Source organism: Leptonychotes weddellii, chromosome 8 (assembly GCF_054177405.1).
Source record: "Leptonychotes weddellii isolate Sample4059 chromosome 8, ASM5417740v2, whole genome shotgun sequence".
Classification (NCBI taxonomy): Eukaryota; Metazoa; Chordata; class Mammalia; order Carnivora; family Phocidae; genus Leptonychotes; species Leptonychotes weddellii.
In genome coordinates, this window is record NC_138376.1 from 97,087,468 (window position 1) to 97,103,745 (window position 16,278).

Here is a 16,278-nt window from a genome sequence, read left to right on the forward strand (position 1 = left end):
TACCTGTTTCCCTTTATTCTTTTACAGAAATCACACTCAAAGACTCCTTGCATCCAATTAACAGGTCTAACATAACTTCTGACTTTACCATGTTATGGTTAGACTCTAGGAGGTATCATCATCCTGGACATAATAGGGCAAATAAAATCAAACAAAGCATGTCAAAGTAAATTTGTAATATCATGACTTTTTTGATTAGACACCAGAACTAGATAAAAGGTGAACAAAAAAAAATCTATGTAATGTGAGAAATTTTGTTGACTGCATCTTTCATTTTATTTATTAAACAGAAGATATGAGTTGACATACTATTGTGATTTAAATGATCTCCAGTTAATTTTGTCCTCTTTTTCTTATAAAGGATGGGATCGAACAACTGATTGGGTTTTTTAAATTGAATTCAAAAGAAATATTTTAAAATTTAGACAATGATGTCTATATTGTGCACATGATGTCAAATAGCGTGTTTGATTAAAACTTTCATCTTTAACTAGTTGCTTCAGCAATATTTCTTTTCCATCTTTATTTTATTCTGTCAGTATTTTAAATCTCTTAATTACTCATACCATACATTTCATTCAGTACGTGAAACATTTGCCTCATGAGAAAAAATTCCCACCATGGCCTGATCTCTCACCAGTTTTGTGCATCTGAAGAAAAATCTTTCTAAAAGATTGAGATGAGCGACAACAGAGTAAATTTTCAAATGGTATTGTTGACTGAGAGCATAATGGACAGTACCAAACTGTTTACAGATGTTACACTTGGCCCCTTTCCCAGTGCCAAATATTTGCATGAGAGATAAAGAGCATAATCTATTCACATATAATGACTTTCCTCTTCAAAATCTTTTGAGGTTGGTTATATTTTAATAACCATTTGCTCTTGAAAAATGATTTCTTTCTTGAAGACCGTCTGCATCTGTATAGCTAGGCACCCATTCCTTCCTTGTCTTCAATACCAAATGTTGGCTTCTCTCCACAAAGTGCACGCTTGCTACACCGTCCAGTAGATTGTGTTCTTGCCGCAGTGAAGGAAAAGGAAAATCTAAGCGATGTAGCATATTGTGTTCTATTTTTTTCTACAGAGCATCGTATAACCATGTGGTAGAGTGAATAAGAGGACAGATTGTGATGCTAAATGATCTTTCTTCTTATTCTGGCTTCACCAATTGTGTGATCTTGAATGCATGACTTAACTTCTCTAAGCCCCTTTAACTCATCTTCAGAAAGAGAATAACACTACAGGGGCACCTGGGTGGCTCAGTCAGTTAAGCGGCTGCCTTCGGCTCAGGTCACGATCCCGGGGTCCTGGGATGGAGCCCCGCGTCCAGCTCCACGCTCAGCAGAGAGCCTGCTTCTCCCTCTCCCTCTGCCTGCCACTCTGCCTACTTGTGCTCTCTATCTCTCTGTCAAATGAATAAATAAAATCTTAAAAAAATAAAAGAAAGAAAAGAACACTACATATCTCTTTAGAGTTATGTTAGGATGATTAAATGAGAAAATGTGTAAAGATTAAATATTCAGTAGAAAGTAGATGTTGTATTTCTGCAGGGTCTCAGAAACACAAGAAATGCCAGTGTGGGGGGAAAAGTGGCTGTCAACTCTAGTGGGGAATGGCAGCTAATTTATTTTCTGGGAATTAAAGAACTCATGCCATTAGTTTCAAAGACAGTGATTCATGAGTTGAAGTATATTTCTACTGTAAAAACCTTCTCTGAAGGATTACATATAGGATAGAGATAGGAGGACATAGTTTTCCAGATGCATCTCTTCTATGAGGAGCTTAATATTCTTTAGTCCAGTAGTTCTCAAACTTATCTCATTATAAGAATCATCTGTGGATCTGTAAAAACAAACAGAAATAAACCAAAACAACAAACAGAAAATATGGTTGGGTCCAACCACAGACCTACTCTATCAGGAGGTCAATGGGTGGAGATATAGAAGCTGATTTTTTAAGAGCTCTGCATTTATTTCTGATGCACAGTAGGAAACTGTTGGGATTTTTAAATTCCCCTCCCAATATTCAGAGAGCCAGATACTAATTATTACCCTGATGACTCAGGGAAGTCATATTCTTGGTAATTTACTTGTGGAAATGGAAAAAAAAATATCTGTTTTGGGTTTTTTAATAAAATAGCGTTTCTATGAAGAAAGAAGAGCACTAATAAAAATGTGTCAAGAACTAATTAATTTTTAGCACTATTAACCTAGTATTTAAAATAATATAATTGTCAGCATATTAACAGAAATACAAACTTAACTGAAGGCAGCAGAAAAACAGAATTATGGAAGCAGAAAGTTGAATATAATATAGAAGAAAATTTGAGAAAAACTTTCATAATATAATGATTAAATTAAGATAATGAGACCAAGCAAAAGAGACCAAATGATACAGAAAATATATAAAAGTTAGGATCAATATATTCAATTTAAGAAAGATAGAAACAAATAAAACAAACAAAAAAACAATAATCAAACATATGACTAAAGAGATGTTTTGAATTGAAAAAGTAACAGGTTTTTACCTCAAGCAAAAAAAGAACAATAAGATACCCATACCTAAGATATGTGATGCAAACATTTTTAAAAATTTTAAGATTAAATAATTTTAAAATCTAGACAGATAAAAAAATAGGTTATCTACAACTTACAGAAACTGAGGTGATCTTAAAATTCCCCCAACACTAAATATCAGAACCAAATAAAATGATTTTATAGATCTTATGTTTGAATAATTTAACATACATTTCTTATGCAGAAACCACAGAAAAATCTCCTCAGATATATAAGAACAAAAAAAATAAATAAACCACCCATAAAAGTTTCTGGAAAACTTTCTTAAGAATATATTCCAGGAGATGAGGCACCTGGGTGGCACAGTCGGTTGGACTTTCTACTCTTGGTTTCAGCTCAGGTCTGGTTTTGGGTTCATGGGATTCAGCCCTGTGTGGGTCTCTGCACTCAGTGCAGAGTCTGCTTGAGGCTCTTTCTCCTTTCCCTCTGCCTCTCCGCCCTGCTGTCTCTTTCTAAAATGAATGAATACATCTTAAAAAAAAAAAAAAAGAATATATTCCAGGGGTGCCTGGATGGCAATTAAGCCATCCCACTCGTGATTTCAGCTCGGGTCATAATCTTGGGGTCATGAGAGCAAGTCTCTCCTCAGGCTCCTCGCTGAGTGTGGAGCCTGCTTAAGATTCTATGTCTCCCTCTCCCTCTGCCCCTCCATCCCCGCTCACTCTCTCTCTCTCTTTCTCTCAAAAAAAATTATAGTAAACACTGTAATCATTAAGTAAAGAAAGTAAGACTGAATAATTACTGTAACTATAATGAAAAACTCGAGTGCAAATGCCATAAATAACTTTAAAACATTAACATTTCACAATATTTGTGGAAATCTGTAATTCTTTATTAAACCTATAAAATTTTATAACTGGGTGTAAGAGGGGAGGAGAGTTCTCAAACTCCAAATTTCAAATCTTTAAAATCAAAAGTCATATATTTTCTTTTCTTTTCTGCTTTGATTTTATAAAGAAATATTTGTTTGAGTTGATTTAAAGACTTAAAGATAAACATTCACGGAATGTGACTAGGAAGATAACAAACAAAACATCATATTATAAAAAGACCACAAGGAAAATAGAAAAGGGTTTACAAAACAAAAAGAAAATACTCCATTAAGTTGACAGAAAAACAAACCTTGCCAAAAGCAATGAATAAAAGTTATTTAACCTCTTTCAATAAAGGACAAGGCAATCTGTTTAATGAACAAATTCATTTGTATGTTGCTTACAAGAGATACATAAACCAAAATGGCACAGTTGACTGAATATTTGATAATGACGAATATAAATTGATGTCAGACATGGTTATAAGAAAATCCAAGAAAGTAAAATTAGTGGCAAACAAACTAAAGAGACAAGAAGGCTCATAAATAAAATTTTGATAAAAGAATTCACAATGAAGACAAATAGTGATATGTGCAAGAATAAATTGGCCTCCCTCCTAAAAAAGGTAGTGTTATAAATTAATATTGCTATTTATAAGTTTGGGTCAAATATTATAAAAAATTAGCAAAGAATTTGTTTAATGTAGTGCTAATAGTTTAAGAAATAATCATTGATAGATTAGAAAGTAAATGCTGAACTTTACAAAATTATGTATAGTCATGAAACATACTGAAATTCTCAACAAATTCTAAGTAATAGAAATTTTTAGGTAATATTTGACCATTATATAGACATATCCAAACTTAAAAGCAAAGTTGTAAAAATAAACATCCTATTGTCTTGATACATACTTAAATATTTTTATACAACTGAGACAATAAAGGGAAAAAATAAATGCAATCTAATTTGATAAAGATAAGGATATTAATATCAAGATATCGAGGGTGCAACCAAAGTTACATTCAGAAATAATTGTGTAGACAGATGGGATTGTGTTGTTTAAAAAGACGACAATTAAGCATTCAGCCAAAAAGTCTGAGATTTTTAAAAATCTGTTTTAGGAGAAAATAACTAAATAAAAACTGCAGTGAGTTATTTAGAAAAAAGAAATAAAAAATAGAATTAATAAATGAGTCTGAGAACTAATTCTTGGGGAAAAGTAAAATAAAACATACTAACTAGACAAAATTTCATTTAAATTCTAGTTAAGAAATTAAAAACCAAGCAAATAATGTCAGAAATCAAAAAGGAGACCTAATAAAAACTGAATTCATAGTAAACGTCTTAATTCTCAGGGTTTTGTTTTGTTCATTGTATTTATTTATAACCTAGCATACACATAACCTAACACTTCATAGGTGTAGCAGGCTTTCATAAATATTTATGGAATGAATGAATATGGAAGATATTAAAAATTGTAAGAGGACACTTTGCACTGTGTAGAGCTGTGTACTCATTAACTCCAAGAAAAAGTTCCATATTCAAAGAATTTTATGCTTAGTTTTTCAATCTTTTGAAGGTTAAATTTTTTTTATTTGTCCTTGGACATAGAAAATATGGAAAACTTTCTAGTTCTTTAATGAAAGTAGTAAAATACTAATACAATTGGACAAAAATAGAAAATAAAAAAGAAAAACTATCACAAACCTACACAAACACAAAAAGCAAAGCAGGCACACAAGTGAGAACAGCATCATTTATCTGCAATGTAAAAAACATGAATAAGGTGTTAGCAAACTTAATTAAAATATTAAAAAGATGGTTCACCATCTTAAAGTAGGTTTCTTCCAAGGATGCAAACCTAACTTAATACAAGACTGTACAGCCTGTGGTTATGAGCATGACCTTGAGATCCAAGCAGCTCTTGATTCAATTCACTATTGTCTCACTTAGTCGTGGTGTGACATTGAGCCTTAATTTCCTCATCTGTAAAATGGGAATAATAATAGTATTAATCTTAAAGAACCAGTTGGGAAAATTAAATGTTATATAAAATGCCGAGCATGGCATCTGGTGTATATCATTGTTACTATCATCATCATCATCATCATCATCATCATCACTATCAGTATTATTTTATTTAATAATCTCAGGAGCCATCATTGTCTGATTTTTATTCCAGGGCAATAATGTGTACAATTGCTACAATGGTTATTTTATAGTATTTTGATTAGCAACATGATTAAAGAAAATCAAAGTGGGGGGAGGAATCATGTGTATAGTAAGTGAAAATATGTCCTTTCCATGGGCCCAGGAAAGCTTTCCCTTGAGGTAGGTGTGTGTAACTCATTCATGGCCCATGCTTGAGTCTAGTCTGGGAAAAGCTGAAGCTCTGGAGGACATCCCTGCCTTTGGCCCTATGATACATTACAGTGCTGATGTACTTACACTTCATGTGGGCAGATTGTGTCAGCTAATCTCTGTGGCTGCTCAGTGGTAAATAAAAGTCATGGATGAGCTATTTTCCAAAATCTAGTAAGTACACTCAGAGATGGCACTGTCCAGATGATTTTAACATGGGACCGTGTTTCCTAAGGAAACATGGCAAGTGGAGGTGGGAGATACTAGCAAATGTCCCACTTTGTTCCCCAGGCACAGGGAAGGGCTATGGTTTTCTCTTTTAAGTCCTGTGCTTGCTTTTACTGTATAGAGTAAATTTGCCCCACCCCTTATTTTATTTTATTTTATTTTTTTTAAGATTTTATTTATTTATTTGGCAGAGAGAGACACAGCGAGAGAGGGAACACAAGCAGGGGGAGTGGGAGAGGGAGAAGCAGGCTTCCCGCGGAGCAGGGAGCCTGATGCAGGACTCGATCCCAGGATCCTGAGATCATGACCTGAGCCCAAGGCAGACGCTTAACGACTGAGCCACCCAGGCGCCCCCCACCCCTTATTTTAAAACAGGAAATGAAGATCAAATTTTCCTTTCCATTATTGTAAACAGTTGTGCAAATGAAAAGATTGTCTTCTTCTGGGAACCCCACAGCCCACCCAGGAATCCTATGAAGTGATCTATAATCTAATACAGTAAGAAAAAAATCTCTGATTTTGATTCATCACCACTGTGCTCACTGCTATATCACCGCCCAGGACTGCCAGAATTTCTCTGTCACCCAAAACTACACTGGAGTCACTAAAGGCAGCAGCTGGGGCACTGGTGACCCATCCAAAAACAAGAGAATTGAGCTGATCTGGATGTCCAACAAAAGGATGCCGGTAAAATTTATGGGAGATATCTGAGAGTGGAAGAAAGCACTAAAAATAATTAAATGGGTGTTGGAAAGTTCACTATTCAAAAATATTATTTGTTGTTTGAAATTTTGCTGTATTATGTTCATGGGCCTAAAAAAAGCAATTCTATTCAAAAATTACTTTCAAACTTGAAGTTTTTACTTAAAGATAAAACTAATATATATCTGTATACATTAAGGAAGGTTAAAAGGTTACATTGATTATATAAACTGTTAGGAATGGAATATTCTTGGCACATTTTCACATACCTTACTCAGTTGCTTAGCTGACTCTTGTCTCTAATACCATGTCTAGAACCAGAGGAATGTGCTTTTTAAAATATGGACTATTTTTATTTTTTCCATAAAATTGTCTATAATATTTTTGAATTAAAATTCTATGTTAAAAAATGTGAAATCATTGACATTTTCACTAAACATTTCTTTGTGAAAGAGGTAAGAAAGTATTCTTTCTAAATGTGCTGTCCAAATAATTTCTGCTGGATGAAATATACTCTCAAATCCAATTTATTTTATACTGGGGTAAATATTGCAGCCCAAATATTTTCACAGGCACTGCCTTTTTGCTTCCATTTAGAGTAGTTTCCTTCAACAAATATTTTTATAAGACAACATTTGTCAAATAAGTTGTCTCTATTTATGATTCCCCTGAAAGTTTTACCAAATTTAGATGCTGCAAAATTGTAGGTTTTCTCAATTTTATTTCATTGCAATACAGGATATAAATTCATTCAATTAGGAATAGGAGATTTGCCAACTAATTCTTCCTGCAAATCAGATGTTCCCAAGATTTTATGCAATTTCAAAACTAAATTTTATACACTTGTTTGTGATCTCATTCTCTAATTTATTCAGCTTCCCATTGCTTTTGTAGAAAATGTCTTCCCCATTGGCAAGATAATGTCTTCAGTAATTTCAATTTGCTGAAGGCTTCAACCTGAAGTCATTGCTTTTCTTGCCATACCATTTGTTGAATACTTTGCTTAAAAATTTCCAGGTGATTTTGAAGAAAATGCAACCAAAATTTGGAGAAATCCTTTACAAAAATATTAGTATCTTTGTAGGCTATTAGGCTGATTAATAGAGTAGTTATTTAAAGACTTCACCATTGCTAACATCTTATTGATGAGAAGCTAGAGGGAGAGAAAGAGCATACTGCCAGGCCAAACATTTTTTTATTCAACATTAGTTTTACCAATATTAGTTATTCCAACTGTGTACTTATAAAAATATGTACAGATTTTGACAATTGTAGCTTCTATTTCAGTTGGTAGAATATTAGTTTCTTTGGGTGAAATTATGAATTTTAGGTACACTACCACCAATTTCAAATACATTTCTCCTTCACAGGTTCCTTAATTTAGTGAGAACATTGTTGCTACCATGCCGATGTGCTCTACAAAATTTTCTGTTCATATTATCGCCCCCAAAACAAATGCTATAACCTCAGTGTTGCACTTTTAACATTCATAATGATATCAGATCTTTTACTTTTGAGAGGATAAATTCCAAAGCTTTACTTTGATTCCAGGAACCATATGGGGGGGAAAAGAAAAGAATGATTATTGGAATTACCGATTTTCAATTTGAAGCATCTGCTGATACCAAACTGACGTCCTTTAAACTTGAGAAGTTCTGCTGCTAATGGAGTCACAGCATTTGCTGCTGTCACTTCCAGCTTCGTGCAGGCACAAACACTTGGAATTGAAAATGAGCAGCGTTAACTCCAACCAACAGCCAATTGATCTAAATGAAAACTCATGCTTCAGAGTCACATGTGGACGCACCTTATGTGACTGCATATGTAAAATTGTCCTTTTGGGCACAGTGTCCCTAACAATTTTGAGTTGATACTGATGGCTTCCCAGAAGATATTTTTTGTCCTTTATTTTTCATCTCTTCAGTGATATCACATGGGCTTTGTGATGAGTGGAAAATTTAGTACGTATTTTTTTAATTAAACATGCACTTTCATTTCTTGAGGTCATTGATGACAGAAGGATTTATTGCTAAATTCAAAGAGTATTACCAAACAATATGATGCATAGCTGTGGATTTACAATCGGTGGATGACATCATTGTAGCAAGAGCATTTAAGCTACTTGCTACACGTTTTAAACCTGAACTGCTCCAGGGACTGGCTGAAGAACAGCATCTAATACGTGTAATACTTCAACCACCATCAGGACCAAAGGAGTTAGCAGCTCATACCTGAATGCCCTGCACATTCTCCTTAGATCTAGAAAGGATGAAAAAATGAAAAGGATAAAGACAGAGGCTTTTGCTGGTCATCTGCCAGGGCATATATGTCTTATACCTACTGCCAGTAAGACAATGACAGGTGCTGACAATAAACTAGCAGTCTAGCAGAGCTATCCTGACTTATTTTTATGCAACTATTAATAATAATACTTGAAAAAACAAAAATACTTGGACATATGACAACTGAACAGGATCCTGGGACCAAAAGGTGAATCAGGGGTCTCCTTTGCGCCCTGGGGTGATCACCCTTCTGATTGCACCACTTGTTTAGGGACCATTTACCTAGGGCAGGCCTTCTGGTTTTTCGGAGGTGAAATGGTCACCAAAATAGGATCCCCACTCTCTGTGTTTGCCCACTTCTCATAGTTCAGTTTTGCAAAGCATGCTGTTTTCAAAGGCCGTTCTCACAATGAACTCCTTTGATTCAGACATGATTCAGGAAGCACATCATCCCCTCTGCCGCCAGTTTTTGAGGACCCTCCTACCCCTCGGCCCAAGGGCACCGAACACAGGAGAGCACAGGGTGCCGCACCTCTGCTTGTGTTGTTTTGAGAAAACCAGCCTTTCTCAGCATCGATGGGATAGGCTGTTGCAGTAAGCAGGCTTTCTCACTCAGCCTCTCCTCTTGATGCCACTCAGCAGCTTGAGAGCAGCCAAAGCCACAGGAATGTCAGGGTGATTATTGGCCAATGTCAAACTTACTTTGGAGCAGAGGCCCTTTAAGTTCAGGAGACAGATTTACCTTTCTTATGGCCTTAATAGAATTAAGCAAATCAGCACTTCCTGCTGAAGGCGGGCTGCACCCCCACCAAGCTAGCAGTATCATTAAGGAACCACATGTGTTTAAAATAAAATTGTTTCTAACAGTAAGTCTCAAATACCTGCTCTGCTGGCATACTTGGTGATTTTTAAGATTCTGTCAAGCTGTGATGACTTTAACCTTATTCTTTGAAACACTCTCCTTTTCCCTCTTTTCCTCTATTCATCTATTAAATTGAATTTACTCTATTTTACTCTAATGAAAAGAGAAATAGAATATATTCAAAATATACTTGAGGCTCAAACTGGTGCCACTCTTTTTCTTCCTCATAAGACTTTTGCACCCCATTTCAATCAGCGGTCCCATTATGATTCCAGTTCCTAAATAGAAAACACTGTCTTTCTCACTGCTCTCGGTTCATATAAGTTGCCATTCTCCAGGTTTTGTCACATTTTCCTCAGAACTGACCCTTGTGTTTTCTGTTTGCTCTTCATTCCCATGCTCTCTCTCCAATCCAACCCTTAAGAACCTCTCCTCTGTGAGAATGAACCCAAATTTCCACCTTTACTAGCCTAGCGTTGCAAGTGGGTAGAGCCAGAATGGCTGGTCAATGCTGGCTGTTACCTGCTCGGTACACTTGGTCAGATTTAACCTCTATGCCTCAGTTTTTCATCTGTAAAATGTGGCCAGTAATTGTTCTCAGAGAGGTGTTGTGAGGATTAAATGAGTTATACGTAAAGCACTTAAGAGGTGATTAGCTATCTCCTCAACTTTAGGAAATCAAGTAAGGCAGAGATATCATCCATTTATAGTCAATGCAGAGAAGCTTTGAAAAATGCTTAAGGCAACTCTCTTAGCATAATACAGCCAAGGTTATTAGTTTGATTGATCCAAGACCAAAATAATGTTCTTGAAAGCGACATGAATTCCTCGTGTAGAAGAGATCATGGTCTTCACAAGAAAATCAATCCTCAGGGTTTGGGACATATGTTTGATTTCAGATGTGACCGAAAAAAACCATCCTCAGTCCAGAATGCACAGCTTGTACAAAAATCGGAAGTTTTCTCTCTATTTCATTCAAGTAACTTATTCCATAGTGATCAATGTTTTTTTGAACCTTTCAGCCATAAGTGTTCCAAATTATTTTAAAAAGGTGTTACTAAATATACATCTATCAGTTTTTTTCTTTACTTGCACATGTACAACAAATTTGATGAAAAAAACATCTTTTATATCTACTTTGTAAGTCACGCATATTAAATCATAAACATTTTTTAAAGATTTTATTTATTTATTTGACAGAGAGAGAGAACACAAGCCAGGGGAGCGGCAGGCAGAGGGAGAAGCAGGCTCCCCACTGAGCAGAGAGCCCAACGTGGGGCTCAATCCCAGGACCCTGGGATCATGACCTGAGCAGTCGCTTAACCGACTGAGCCACTCAGGTGCCCCTAAATCATAAATTTTTTTAAGAAATGTTATATAACTTTTTAGAACAAAAGTCTTTAATAGTAGGTTTAGGATAATTAATCAGGACCTAAGTTAATCTCAAAGTGAAAGAATGTAGATAAAAGTACCTTGTAACATGTCCAAATATGAGATATTAAATCACATAGTTGTGATTTCATGTTTCAGGGTGTGTGTTGGGGGGAGGAGAAGGGCACTTGTTCATGGAAATTCAAACTACAATCACTAGCCCATTTATCTATACCCATTCTCCAAGTTAGAAGCTGCCATCACCTTTAATGGGTAATAATAATTGTTATCAATTATTAATCACCTATAGTTTCCCTAAATTGGGATAGGTGCTCAAAACATAATATTCCTAGACTCATATTGTTAGCCCTATAAATGTCTGTGGCTTTCTGGGGAGGGTAGTTAGGCTTACTCTGTTCTTGAGTTTGGCTAGTTTTGACCAGTAACTCTCTTTGCCTTTCCATTGTTCACATCAAAAAAGTCTGAAGGGGTGGTCCTGACAGAAGATAGACACACATCCCTGAGAAATTTCAATCAGTTCTTTACTTCATGTTACTAGCGACTGAACACAAATTTAAAATATTAAGATAAGAGGCTGAGGATGAGTAATGCTGTTTCCCCTAGTCAAACTCAGTCCAACTATGGTTGTTCTTGAGCATGGGCCTCACTGCCCGACCTTCTTCATTTCCCTTCCTTTCTGGACTGTAGCTTTTCTTCAACAGTCCTTATTCTTCCCTTCTACTCTGATACCTTACCAATCTTTACAGCTTCCTGAAATGAGTCATAGCATTTTTATCTCCCACCAGTTTCTTCTGCCAAATATTTGGAAAAGGAAACTAGGACTCTGAGAATGAAGGAGACCATGAAAATCATCAGGATAGGCTTCTGCTTTAGTTTACTACATGTTGTTTTTTTTTTAATTTTTAATTTAAATTCAACTTCATTAACATATATTGTATTATTAGTTTCAGTGATTCATCAGTTGCTTACAACACCCAGTGCTCATTACGTCAAGTGCCCTCCTTAATGCCCATCACCCAGTTACCCCATCACCTCCACTCCAGCAACCCTCAGTTTGCTCCCTATAGCTAAGAGTCTCTTATGCTTTGCCTTCCTCTCTGTTTTCCTCTTATTTTATTTTTCCTTCCCTTCCCCTACGTTCATCTGTTTTGTTTTTTAAATTCCACATATGAATGAAATCATATGGTGTTTGTCTTTCTTTAGCTGACTTATTTCACTTAGCATAATACCCTCTAGTTCCATCCATGTCATTGCAAATGGCAAGATTTCATTCTTTTTGATGGCTGAGTAATAAAGCCATAATCATCAATTACTACATGTTCTTACTTTCTTTTTTCTTTGTATACTTGTCTGTATGTCTGTTCTTCTCTGTCTTAAAAAAAAGTTCAGGGCGCCTGGATGGCTCAGTTGGTTGAAGGTCCTACTCTTGATTTCAGCTCAGGTCGTGATCTCAGGGTGAGATTGAGCACTGTGTGGGACTCTGCACTGGGTGTGGAGCCTGCTTAAGATTCTCTCCCTCTCTCTCTCTTTCTTCCTCTCCCCCCTGCCCACTTGCTCTCTTTCTCTAAAAAAAAAAAAAAAAAAAAAAGTTCATCTTCTGCCAATAGAATTCATTAGTTCTTCATAGAAGATCCACATCATCCTGAAAGCACAACTTTGGATCTTATTAAATAGTAAGAGAAACTATTTCTTCCCCAAACTGGAGCTTCATCAAACCTTCTCTTCTATTAATTTCTTTTAATGTGAAGAATCACTATTTTGGATCTGGATTACTTCTTCCCAATTCCTGTTCATTTGTTTGTTTCCCCTTTCATTACATCAAAACAGAGTCCTGTTACGGAAAAAATGCACCTGTAATCCTCACATTAACATTCCAAGCTAAGCACCTAGTCTTAAATATGAAGACCTGTTAAATTTATTAGAATTTCATGCTTGATCATTAGCAGAAGTAGAAATGATTTGACACAAAGTCAGTGGAATTAACAAAGCTTTTAAACAGGAAATAGCATCAAAATATATTCATAGGCAAAGCTTAAAATAACTGAAATTCTAACAATATGCAGAAAAATTATGACCAGCAAAGCTAATACTGTTATTACAACAAACACCACAACCACCACAACCACCATGTGATTTGAGACCACCTCAGAGACCAAGGGACACCTTTAGCCCAGAGTGACTAAAGGAAACCTCCCTTTCCTGATCATGCACGGATCCCTTACCATCTCATGGCCTGCTGCCTTGTTCTCTAATCTCCTGCTTCCTGAACTGGCCCCTGTTCCCAATCATCATAAGCTGAGTTATAGAGGACAGTTCTCTTCTGAATATCAGCCTGCCAGGTATTTTCAGAGAATTACTATTATAGAAAATTGTTGAGAAATAATAGTTAAAATTAAGTTATAGTTCTGCAAATAGAAAAACTAACTGGGGATTTCATTGAGCTAACTTGGCCTTACCAGGGATGTGGCTCGAGATAGAAATTGGAGTCCATACTGATTTAAAACTTTATCGAAGTAGGGCTTCTATTACAATTCTGGGTGTTTACCCAAAGAAAATGAAAACACTAATTCAAAAAGATATATGCACGCCTATATTCATTGCAGCATTATTTATAGTAGCCAAAGTATGGAGGCAACCTAAGTGTCCATTGATAGATGAATGAATATAGATAGATTAGATAGATAGATAGATAGATAGATAGATAGATAGATAGATATAGATACATACACATACATACAATGAAACAATACTCAGCCATAAAAAAGAATGAAATCCTGTCATTTGCGACAACATGGATGGACCCAGGGGTGTTATGCTAAGTGAAATAAGTCAGACAGTGAAAGACAAGTACCAGATGATTTCACTTATATGTGAAATCTAAAAAAACAAAACAAATGAACTAACAAACAAAACCAGAAATAGAATAATAAATACAGAGAACATTTGGTGGTTGCCAGAAGGGAGCGGGGTCAGGAGGATGGGCAAAATAGGTGAAGGGGATTAAGTGGTATAAAATTCCAGTTATAAAATAAATAAGTCACAGAGATGAAAAGTACAGCTTAGGGAATATAGTCAATAATGTTGTAATAACAGTGTATGGTGACAGATGGCAACTACACTTACTGTGGTGAGCATTGCATAATGTATAGAATTGTTGGATCACTATGTTGTGCACCTGAAACTAATATAACATTATATGTCAACTGCAACCCGATAATAAAATTTTTAAAATAAAATAATACAAAAAATTCTTATGCGGACATCTAACATGTAAGTAATCAAAGGTAATTTTTGGATTTTATCTCTTAAGACAGTCTCCTATCTTTTAGGCTCTCAACAAAGAAAAGTTACCAAATTCCTGTTAAATCATTTTCATTTTCATTAATACATGCATACATTCTTCAGTGAACATATTTAATTCATATGAAGTTAAATAATATAAGATCAAGCTATAAGACCATTCTTGGCAATCGCTATGGATAATTGCACCCTGTATTTCTTCCATCTGTGTGGCTTTTACAGGGGCTTCACAAACTCAAGATGAGACAATTATGTTTAACTGTGTTCTATTTTGGAGCTACTGCTTGGCAATTCTGCTGCAGCCTGAGGGAGACAGTAAGACCCTGAAGAAGTAGTAGGCATCTTGCCACATGGGGTCCTGTAGTAGGAGCCCGTGGCCTAACAGAAGCATGTCTGGGCCTAGCCCCGCAAGGCCAAGATTTCCTATGACCCCAGATGTCCTCCAAATTAAGAACAGTTTCTCTGGTTTATGCATTACGATCACAAAAATTTTAATACATATTTGACAGCAGCCTAAAACAGCAACAGAGATTTGAGGAAAAGCCAAGATAGTCTGATCCAGAAGTCTTCATTTCTTAGTTATATAAAAGTTCCCCTGCATTCTGAAATCACTGATTATATTCTTCTATCTTGAATACAATACCTTATTCTGGTTAAACGCAAAATATTTTTAAACATTATTTTAAAGAATTTGCATTACTCAACTCTAGTAGTGTGCAATAGAAGACATTCCGAAGAGAAATTAAGTACTTTTCAATGGTTAGGTTCAAATCAGGTACTTTGGAAGATATGGTTCTGTGAAATCTTACCACTTGTTTAAATCCCCAAAGCCTGAAGATAAACAGATTGCTGAGGAGAGGAGGCAGGAGTGAGCCTTAAGCTGAAGGGTTATCCTAAGGTGAGAGTGGCCAAAGTCCAAAGGCAGGTACAAGAGTCAATTATCCATCAGAGGAGGAGAAAATCCTTGATCAGAAAAAGGAATATTTAGGAAAAGACAGGACAGACAAGTTTGGCAAAGAAATAGCCACTAACCTTTCTTTTTTTGTTCGAAAGAACATGAGAAATCACAATTCCATGAGAGAACATGAAGAAGAAAGACAAGTGCACTGTAAAAAATATTTAAAATAGAATTAGTTGACTCAAGGGTTGCAAAAGTGATCATCTACCCACTCCTGTTTCTCTTGAATTCACTACCCTGACAAAATATATACGAAAAATCTAACATACGTCAAATTTCAAAAGTACTCCATTCTAAACATATTGATTTGTGTCTTCTTCAATTTCTTTCATGAGTGTTCTGTAGTTCCTAGAGTATAGATCTTTTACCTCTTTGGTTAGTTTTATTCTGAGGTATCTTATGGTTTTTGGTGCTATTGTAAATGGAATCGTTTCTCTAATTTCTCTTTCTACAGTTGCATTGTTAGTGTATAAGAAAGCAACGGATTTCTGTGCATTGATTTTGTATCCTGCCACATTACTGAATTGCTATATGAGTTCTAGTAATTTGGGGGTGGAGTCTTTTGGGTTTTCCACATAAAGTATCATGTCATCTGTGAAAAGAGCGAGTTTGACTTCTTCTTTGCCAATTTGAATACCTTTTATTTCTTTTTTTGTCTGATTGCTGTTGCTAGGACTTCTAGTACTATGTTGAACAATAGTGGCGGGAGTGGGCATCCTTGACATGTTCCTGATCTTAAGGGAAAGACTCTCAGCTTTTCCCCATTGAGAATGATATTCACTGTGGGTTTTACATAGATGGA

General features: G+C 35.6%; 1 long non-coding RNA gene across 2 annotated transcripts; it reads right to left on the reverse strand.

The window, feature by feature from the left end:
• Positions 1-208: 208 nt before the first annotated feature.
• On the reverse strand, positions 209-15,627 carry LOC145723098 (uncharacterized). 2 transcript variants are annotated; one of them, XR_014147933.1, is made up of 3 exons: positions 15,551-15,627; positions 13,441-13,574; positions 209-1,845 (listed from the first exon to the last, which is right to left on the reverse strand). It is a non-coding gene; the product is annotated as an uncharacterized LOC145723098 (long non-coding RNA). The 2 variants fall into 2 exon arrangements; XR_014147932.1 differs by lacking the exon at positions 209-1,845 and adding an exon at positions 9,863-13,049.
• Positions 15,628-16,278: the final 651 nt, after the last annotated feature.